This window comes from Ricinus communis, chromosome 3 (assembly GCF_019578655.1).
Source record: "Ricinus communis isolate WT05 ecotype wild-type chromosome 3, ASM1957865v1, whole genome shotgun sequence".
NCBI classification, from domain to species: Eukaryota; Viridiplantae; Streptophyta; class Magnoliopsida; order Malpighiales; family Euphorbiaceae; genus Ricinus; species Ricinus communis.
The window spans coordinates 11,050,485-11,060,812 of NC_063258.1; the positions used below are offsets into that span (position 1 = coordinate 11,050,485).

General features: G+C 38.0%; 1 non-coding gene across 1 annotated transcript; it reads right to left on the reverse strand.

Moving 5' to 3' along the window:
• Positions 1 to 7,880: 7,880 nt before the first annotated feature.
• On the reverse strand, positions 7,881 to 7,987 carry LOC112534336. The gene has a single exon (XR_003078636.2). It is a non-coding gene; the product is annotated as a small nucleolar RNA R71 (small nucleolar RNA).
• Between the last annotated feature and the right edge of the window lie 2,341 nt (positions 7,988 to 10,328).

A 10,328-nucleotide genomic window follows, 5' to 3' on the forward strand; every position in this document is an offset into this window, starting at 1 on the left:
AGGAAAACTTCAAGGTCAATGGGCATAGGTTGAAGCATTATTATGGTGATTAATTGAAGCTTAAGGAGTGAGTCAATCTTGTATTGCATCAACAACAGTAGCTCAAGCATTATGAGTTTACCTAAATGACTCGTGAAAAAAAGAAGCGCTTTTGAGAGGCACCCCAACTTTTATTATGTGTTTTTGGATATTTTGATCACTCATTTTGGAACATTATTTTTCTAGTTTAGTCTTCATTTTCATTTAATTTTTGAGTTCTATATGCCATGTGAGTGTTTAGAGATATGTGGAAGGTAACTTGAACGTTTGACTATTGAAAATTGTAGAAAATTGCTCGTGAAAAAATGCTAGAAATGAATTATGAGTTTCAGCACGGTTTTGGCGCTCAGCATGCCCTATATGCACACCCGTGCTTGTCAACACGGGCGTGTTGTGGGCAACCAAACCGTGTTGATAGAAACATATGATTTCAGCACGTTTCCTAAGAGTAACATGTGTTGTGAACATGTCTGTGTCACGTAACACGCCCGTGTTGAGGGCACCCAAACCGTGTTGTGCTGAAATGGGAATTCAGCACATCTTCTGAGAGTAACACATGCTATGGATCATGACTGTGTCATATAACATGCCTGTGTTGAGGGCACCCAAATCCTGTTGATAGAGAAAATGGACTTCAACACATTTTCGGCGACTAACATATGCTGTAGGCATGCTGGTCATCACGGCCTAGAACACGGGCTTATTAGTTCATCGTCTATATAAGCCTTGCCATATCGCAAGTAGCAAAATTTTCACTCTTCTCTCTCTTCGTGCGCATAGGCTAATATCCTCTCCCCCTTTTCCTTCAATTTTCAAGTGCTTTTTCCGGCGAATCAAGTAATTTTCTTCCCTTAACTTTGTTCAATACTCCATTTTGGTTTGTGATTTTACTCTTTTCTCCAATTTCTTTGAAATTTTTGGTATTGTTTCGTATTTTCATTAATCTCCTTGTTATTATATTGTTAAATTCATCACTTTTCTTGCATTTTATTCGTGGTTTTGTTGAATTTCTTATTTTTCTTTTAATGCTGATTTGCTATTATTGTTTATTTTTCTTTACTCATCACTATTGTTTATATTTTTTATTTCTTCTAACCCGCATTTGAATTGCCCGATTGCCACTGTTTAATATATTTGAACTTGCTAAATTTTGAGCTAGTTTGGTGAATTAGTCATTATGCTACTGAATTGGAAATTAACTAATGCAAGGGTCTCTTTAGTGTAAGAATTACTGTTTTGGCAAGAGTTTTGATCAATTTCCATGCAGGTACATGGCTGAGGGGCGTGAGAGACCTCAAAAGGTAGGTGTCTCCAAGAGAAGGCGTTCAGACCCGATTGACCCACCTGCACCTGCACCACCTACACCTCGACCACCTGCCCCTAGAGTCCAGCTCCATCTCCAGCTCCCGCATGACATAGACTCTTATAGTTTCAGAGCCCTACTCACGAGGTTCGTTACCAGCAGCTACGGTACAGGTAGTTAGGCTGTAGGAGATGCATTAACTAGCAGGCATTGGAGACAGTTGGCCTAGCTACTGAGGTTCGAGAGTTACTTTAGACTCCACCTTTTGAGGCCTTCTTTGGGATTGTGGAGCCAGCTTATAAAGAGCTCACACTTGAGTTCGCCTCCACTTTCTTCCTTCAGACGCAGATTAGGGACTAGTCGCAGCTAGAGGCCATTTCGTTTCGGTTAGGGGGGCAGACTTGCATGATGAGTATTCCCCAGTTTGGTGTTACACTTGGCCTCTATGACCAGGCAGCCATAGAGTCAGATGATTTCAAAGGTTCCTTATATGACCCAGGAGTTTCTTTTGACAAGGCTTGGGAGACCATCTCAGAGGGGGATGACCTTACTACCCGAGCAAGTCCAAGGCATCTAGCCCTTCTAATAGCCTGCGCTATCTTCACTGCCTACTCGCATATACATTGATAGGGCGAGAGGACAATTTTAGAGTGGTCACCCAGCCTGATGTATTTTGTTTATGGGCCCTACATTAAAGGTGGAGGGTGGACATGGGGTATGTGTTAGCCAAGCAGTACAAGATTGTTACTGGGGACCCGAAGGAGACTTTTATCTGTTTCGGAACTTATGTGACCAGGATTGCTAGGAGGATGAAGCTACTAGACAGAGCTCTGTTGGATGAGTTGATGCTTGTGGGCGAGATGACCCTTACTCGCCTCTATACTATGCAGCATATGAGGATGATCACCCAGAGGACAGGGCCTTTGGGACTAGAGTACAAACTTATTCGGTCGATAGCCCGGGTAGCTCAGGAGGAGTAGGGGGAGCACCCTAGACCTGTAGACATTCCTGGCTTCTCCCGACCTTCATCCTCATTAGCTCCTCGGCCATCTAGTGTGCAAATTGATGAGCTGACTGCAAGATTTGATTGGATCACCAACATGTAGCAACAACACATAGATACAGGTTTGACAGGTTTGAGCAGGAGGTTAGAGTGCAATTCCAGCACTTTGATGCTGTGCAGAGGTAGATTCTGGATTTGCTACAAAAGCAGTAGGCCCAGGGAGACAGGATAGAGTCAACCTTGTAGCAGAATATGATGGACGATTTTGACTTTGTTAATTTTGGCGAGTATTTTCCACCTCTAGCAGCCGATGATGCACTTCCTCCAGTAGCACCACCTCCACCACCACCACTAGCCCAACAGGATAAGTAGGGCAATATCTCTTTGTATTTATCTCTTTTCTTTTATATGTACTTATTATGTTGCTTCCCAACTCTTTTATACATTGCAGACAGTGTGTCTTTCAAGTGTGGGGTGGGTAAGTTATTGTTTTGTTTTTATTTTCTTATATTTTCTGATTTTTATATAGTGTATTATTGATGATGTATAGATTTAGGACACTTACGATGTTTATTAGATTTTTGTTTATCTTTGAAAGATTGATAGTTATGATTATGAGCATGAGATTTTTCCTCCTTGTTGGTTGTTGCTTTTGGAATATTATTGAGCAATTTTTAGTTTATCATAGTGGCTGGGTTAAATCAGTGTTACTTGACCATTCTTTAAGTCAATTAATTTGAATTTGATTATTTCGCATAAGCCACCCTTTTTCAGACTTCAATATTCGACTTTGGGAGACGATTTCGCATATTGAAGGACGGACTCTAGTGGTTTAAGCATCACATTGAAGATCAAGAGTGTATTTGGAGGCATTCAAGAGGTAATTTGAGGTTCATCATTCAGATTTTGGGATTTAGGGTTGTTCATCTGACTTGATGAAGAAGGGTGTACATGTTTTCAATTTACTTTTCTGTATTTGTTCCTTAGTTTGCGTTATGTATTAGCATGAGTAGCTAGAATTGTTGAACCCTTTGGGGTTCCTTTGTTATTGGATTGCATTTATTGTTTATGAGATTTTGATTATCAATGCTTGTATTCTTCTTGCTTTCATTATTAATAAGAAATTGTATTATTCATGTGACGTTGTGAATTGTGATGTTCAGATTGCTTTATGTAATTGAGAAGTTAATTTAGTAACTGGAAATTTGAATAGCAAGAACTAGTGAATGATCACTTAGAGATAAGGGTAATTGACTAGCCGGATTAAAAATTAACAACTCTTAATAGTAGTGGATTTAATCTTAAAGCTAACCTAAAATCAATCATTATGAAGAGATTCCATCATTTAGGTTCTTAGGTTTAGGGGAAATCGAATTCAATTTAGAATTTGCTCACGGGTAATCATAATTGGTAATCAATATAATCTCTACCTTCACTAAAATCCAACTAGCTTAGGTCCCCTTAGGTTTGCTTTTTCCCTTGATTGTTTCACTAAATCTTTGCAGACTGTTTGACATTTAGTTAATCACTTAGCTTGCATGTAGTTATATAATAGTAAATTCATCGACTGTGTTAAGGTTAGATAATATGAGACGCTGCAGTAGCTCTAGGATCATCCTTTCCCGAGAATACGACCTTGATACTCGCCATTAGTGCTAATATGCTTTGTATTCTTCTTATTTTTAGAACTTGCTCGATAATTCCTATTGAGGTCACATGGACAATCAAATGTTATGAAATGATAAGGGTACTTAGGATTCACCATTCTAGCTAAAAGCAACCTGTGAATATTTCCCATTGGTTAGCCAAGTTGAGCATATCCACTTTCTTCATGTTTACCATTATGCTTAATCATCACATTTTGTTAAGCCTTTCGTTTGTCAATCCCTACCATATTTCTAGAATTTTTGCAATGTGTTCATTGAGTTGTTGAGTAAAATGCCAGTTTTATTTGTACTTCGAATTCACTGAGTCCTTTAGAACCTTTGGTTTAGATGCTCCCTTCAATCCAAAGTAATTTTATTATATTGTTTCTTCTAAAAAAAAAAGAACACAACACACAAACAACACAGTCCTTTATTGAGTGTTAATTCATTTCTCACTCTTTGAGCATCTTGTTTTAGAGACTTGGAACTATAGTGAATTTAATTATCTTTGTTTGGCATTTAGTCCTTTTTGAGCTAAAATTGTGGGTAAGGCATTGCAAAGTCCAGAAATTATTTACACCTCATTTCTAAATCTCCATACCTAAACCTAAGCCTTATTACAACCCTTGTGAAGACCCTTTAATTGTTATATGTGATTGTTTGTAGTAGCGGAGATGGGATTTAATGTGTGCTAAACACGACCAGCAATCTATAGGCAAATGCACCTATCGAATGTAATCTAGCTATGGCAAGTATCAATATCATATCCCACGGAAACTAAGAAACTACTACTACTACGCTATTCTTATTATCTAACTGATCAAAAGGTGGTGAAACTTAGTAACTAAAAATGATTGAGAATGCAATTGAAAGCTAAAACTTAAAAAAGAGAATGAGAGTTGAAGAAAGACAATAAGATGAGTTAACCCAATTGGGGATCACTTTAGCTAGCCGGCTTACAAATAACAAATTATGAATTGATTGATTAAGAATTGTGATTTGTGGATAATTTCTTGAATGAATTGGCTTCTCTCTCGAGTTAACAAATCCCTAATCCAAAAGATCTAAAGCTGGAATCTCTTCCTAACAATCGATTTTAGAACAACATTAATCTTTAAAATACTACTAATAAGAGTGTCTAGTTCTTATTCCAAGTGGGTTTGCTAGAATTAGTTACACATGTTCATGATTAAACTAAAACAAGAATTGAATACAAAGTAGACAAGAATCGAAAAGAACATGAACACCCTTTTCTCAAATGGTGAGATGCTATCCTCTCTTGGATAACTCTGTATCAACACTCTACAGCTCAAATCTCTTTCTTCTTTCCTTTGAATCTTCGACCTAATCCTTAATGAGCAGCTCTCTTGATAATGTTGAAGTGGAAATCGTCTTTGTTTTCCTCTTTTTGATCATCTCGAAGTTAGCTCTAAAGTTTGTCTCAGATACTTCTAAGTTATGCTCTTTTTCTCTATGTGCGGCTCTCTCTATTCTTTCTTTTTCTTTTCTTTTAATTTAGGTTTTGGGACTCAACACGGCCTGGATTTGGGTCGTGCTGACCATGCCGCATTGAGCCAAAAGTGTACTTTTGCCCTTCTTCAAGACAGCTTGGATTCTCCCTCGTGCTCCTCAGCACGACCATGATCTTAGGTCGTGTTACTCATGGAAACCGTGTTGCAGATCAGTTCTTTTCACCCTAGGTAAGGCATTTCAACATGCCTCCTGACCCTGACCGTGCTCCTCAGCACAAGCGTGTGGCTAGGGTGTGTTGAACAGTCTAACATGCCCGATTCGTCTGTTTCTTCCCGATTCTGGTCTGATTTCTCTCTAAATTAGATGATGTGCCTAAAAAAACACCTAAAATACAAAGGAAACTAAAACAGGGTGATTCTAATACAAAAACACATAAATTGCTCTAAAAGTAACTCAAGATCAAGCATGCAAAGATGTGTAAAATCAAGGATATCAAATCACCCCTATACTTAAGCTATTGCTTGTCCTAAAGCAATCACCAGTTTAGATCATAGGCTTGCAATGAACCCTTCTTAAAGTTCATGAATTGGATTAGAATTAAGCAACATTCAATCTATCCCAAATTGAAACTCAACTAAAAACTAAACCAGTAATCTAAACAAGAGTAATTATCATGTTAGTGGATGAAGAAGTTAAATAGTACATTCAACATGAAATATTCAAGAAACCATATGCCTCAAAAAGAATCACTCTATGCACTATGTGTTTAAAAGGTAGTCATCAATCTCTCGACGCAATTATATTCAACCTACTTACCATAGGCTTGCTCATAAATCCCATCTCCACTACTACAAACAATCAAATATCATAATTCAAGGGTCTTTACAAGGGTTGTAATGGGGCTTAGGTTTAGGTGTGGAAACTTTGGGAGTTTGTAAATAATTAATGAACTCTTGCACTGCCTCCCCCACAATTTAGCTCAAAAAGGACTATATGCCAAATACTATAGTTCCAAAGTCTCTAAAACAAGATGCTCAAAAGGTGAAGAATGAATGAATACTCAAAAAAGTACTATTTATTCTGTTTGTTTCTTTTTTCTTTTTTGAAGAAGAAACAAAAATTTATTTTTGGATTGAAGGGAGCATCTAAACAAGATGTTTGAGGGACTTAGTAAATTCAATAAAACCGGCATTTCATCCAACAACTCAATGAACACATTGCAAAATTTCAAGAAATAGGGTAGGGATTAAAAGGGAAAGACTTAACAAGGTGTGATGGTAAAGCAAAGTGGTAAAATGAAGAAAATGGATAGATCCAAACTTGGCTAACTAATGGAAAATATTTACAGGTTGGATTTTAGCTACAATCGAGAGGGAGACTGAATTCAGTTAAGACTTCGTCCACCGGTAATTGCAATTGATAATCAATTTAATTATTTTTACAAAAATCCAATTAACTTAGGTCCCTAGGGTTTGCTTTTCCTTCAAGAGTTTTCCTAAATCCTTTCAGATAATTTGACATTTAATTACTTGTTTATTTTTAATAAATAATAGAACAACACTTCATTGAATTTAGTTTAGATAATGTAAGATGCTACAGTAGGTCTAGGTTCACCCTTTCTCGAGAGTACGACCTTAATACTATCTATGCTAGTCTGCGTCGATTGCTTCACTGCCTTAGATTGTAGCTACATAAATAGCATATCAAGTATTTGGTGTCGTTGCCGGGGAGTTACTTTTTGTGTGAACTAGAACGAAAACTTGTGTTTTTGTTAATTTAGCCATATTTACTTTTCTCTCTTTATTTTGCTTTATTTTATTCTTTCATTGTTTTAAGTATTGTTGTTCTTTGGTCGCTACATTCCACTTGTAGGTAGTTTATGACTAAGAGCTCAAACTTTGATCTTATAGAACCTTTGTCTGATCCAGAACGATCCTTCAGACTCTTAAGGAAGAGTTTGCAATTAGAAGAGGAGGAGACTGAGGTTGAGGTACCTGTAGATAGACTAGAAGGGATGGAGAATCACAATGGTTTTGCTGCAGATGCAAACAGAAAGATGTACAAGTTCGCTAGACCATCATTGGATGGGACACAAATGAGTATACTCAGATCGGCGGTGGTAGCTAACAATTTCAAGATAAAGCCAAATGTGATCCAGATGGTACAGCAGAGTGTACAGTTTGGGGGGCTGCCAAGCGAGGATCCTAATGCCTATATCGCCAACATTTTGGAGATATGCGACACTTTCAAGATAAATCGAACTACCGATGATGCCATCCGGCTGAGATTATTTCCATTTTCTTTAAGGCATAGAGCAAAGAGATGGCTGCAGTCCTTTCCACCGTACACTATTACAACCTGGAAATCATTAGTTGAGAAATTTCTTTACAAGTATTTTCCTCCAATTAAAACTGCTAAATTGAGAAATGACATTTCTTCTTTTGTGCAGATGGACGATAAGAGCATGTACGACGCCTGGGAGAGGTATAAAGACTTGTTGAGATGCTATCCACATCACGGTCTACCAGTATGGATGCAGGTCCAGACCTTTTACAGCGGTTTGAACCTTGCTACGAGGCAAATGGTGGACGCTATGGTAGGTGGAGCTTTAAACAGCAAGACGCCGGAGCAGGCACAGAACCTGATAGAGGAGATGGCCATGAACAACTACCAGTGGAAATCCTCTAGGAGTCGGGAGTCAGCCGGTCAAACAAGGAATGGTCAACCAGTTAGACTCCACAGCAGCCTTAGCAGCTCAAGTGGAGCTTCTGACTAAGAGGTTAGACCAGCTTCAGATGCCGGTTCATGCAGCCCAATTAAGTTGTGAATTTTGCAGTGGCCTACACTATAGTGCAAACTGTAATACGGGAGGTATATTTGCTTCTAGTAATAATTCTTCCTCTATTGTTTCTGCTGACATGGAACAGATAGACTACATGGGTAATACCCCTAGACAACAGAACAACCCATACAGCAGCACATACAACCCCAGCTGACGTAACCATCCAAATTTCGGGTGGAGAAAAAATAATGCCGAGGGTCCACCAGGCTTTCAGAGACTGCATCAGCAGCCACCACAACCGTAGCAGCAAGCTATACCATCACAGCCTCCTCCACCAGCCGAAAAGAAATCTAACTTGGAGGAGCTGATGATGAAGTTTGTCACATCGACGGAGACGAGATTCCAGTAGATAGACAGTACCCTTAGAAATCAGTAGGCATTCACCCAGAATTTAGAGAGTCAAATTGGGCAGATTTTTAAGATGCTGTCTGAGAGGCCACAAGGATCGCTCCCTAGCACAATGATTTGGTGAATGGGTGTTTGATTTTCTGATTTCATTTCCATTATACAAACTCAATTCATTTGTTTCTAAACCTCACTTATCGACTTTGCAAGATCAATTTCATCAATTGAAGGAAGGATTACACTTGTTTCAACATCGATTTGAAGATCAAGACAAGATTTAGGAGCATTCAAGAGGCAAATTAGGGTTTGATATTTTGAATTGGAAAATTAGGGTTTCTCATCCAACTTGAAGTAGAAGGGTGTACATGCCTTTAATTTACTTTTATCATTTTATTCCTTATTTTGTGAAGCTTATTAGTATGAGTAGCTAAATTGTTGAACCCAATTGGGGTTCCTATATTTGTGGATTGATCTTAATGTTATGAAAGCATTCCGCTTGAACTTGAAAAGCCCGGCTAGAGAAGCCCAATTGCGTGGTGCTCCATCGGCTGGGATGATGAGAGTGGATTGGAATAATTTGAATATGAATTAATGAGGTTAAGTTTTTTTTATTTATTTTATCTGATTTCTTTTTTATTTTATCTGAAGCACAAATTCCACTTTTTATAGGCCCAAAAATTCTTTCACAAAACTAATAAACCTAATTTTGATTGTCAATTCTTGATTCTTCTTGCTTTTATTATTAATGAGAAGTCACTTTATTCATGAGACGTTGTGAATGGTGGAATTTAGATTGCTTTATGTAATTGAGAGATTCGTTTAGTAATCGAAAAACTGAATAGCAAGAACGGGTTAATAATCACTTAGAGATAAGGATAATTGACCAGCCGGATTAAGAATTAACAAAGCTTAACAGAGGCGGGTTAGACCTTAATGCTAATAGAATAATCAATCGTTAGGAAGAGATTCCAACTTTAGGTTATTAGGTTTAGGAATTCAGTTATCTCGAGAGGGAGGCCAAATTTAGTTAAGACTTCATCCACGGGTAATTGCAATTGATAGTCAATTTAATCTTTATCTTTACAAAAATCCAATTAACTTAGGTCCCCTAGGGTTTGCTTTTCCTTCGAGAGTTTTCCTAAATCCTTTCGGATAATTTGACATTTAATTACTTGTTTGTTTTTAATTAATCATAGAACAACACTTCATTGAATTCTTTAGGTTAGATAATGTAAGATGCTACAGTAGGTCTAGGTGCACCCTTTCCCGAGAATACAACCTTGATACTCACCATTTGTGCTAGTCTGCATCGATAGGTTCACTGCCTTAGATTGTAGCTACAAAAATAGCATATCAAGTTTTTGAGGTCGTGGTGGTGGCTACGGAAATCGTGCCAAAATGGCACTTCTAGGGGCAGCTTCTTGACAATTCAGCATGGCCGGAGTCCAGGCCGTGCTCAATCTTGGAATGCTAGTCCTTGCTCAATTTAATGGATTCCGGTCCGTAATTGTGCGTATTTCCCTCGATGACAATGACCTGAAACGTGAAAGGAAACAAAAGACAGGTGATTCTAGCATAAAACAAGATAATTATGCAAAAGAATGTAAAAAATTGGGCATGCAAATATGTGTAATATGATGCCTATCAGCATTCTCAACACACTTGCATTAGTCAATT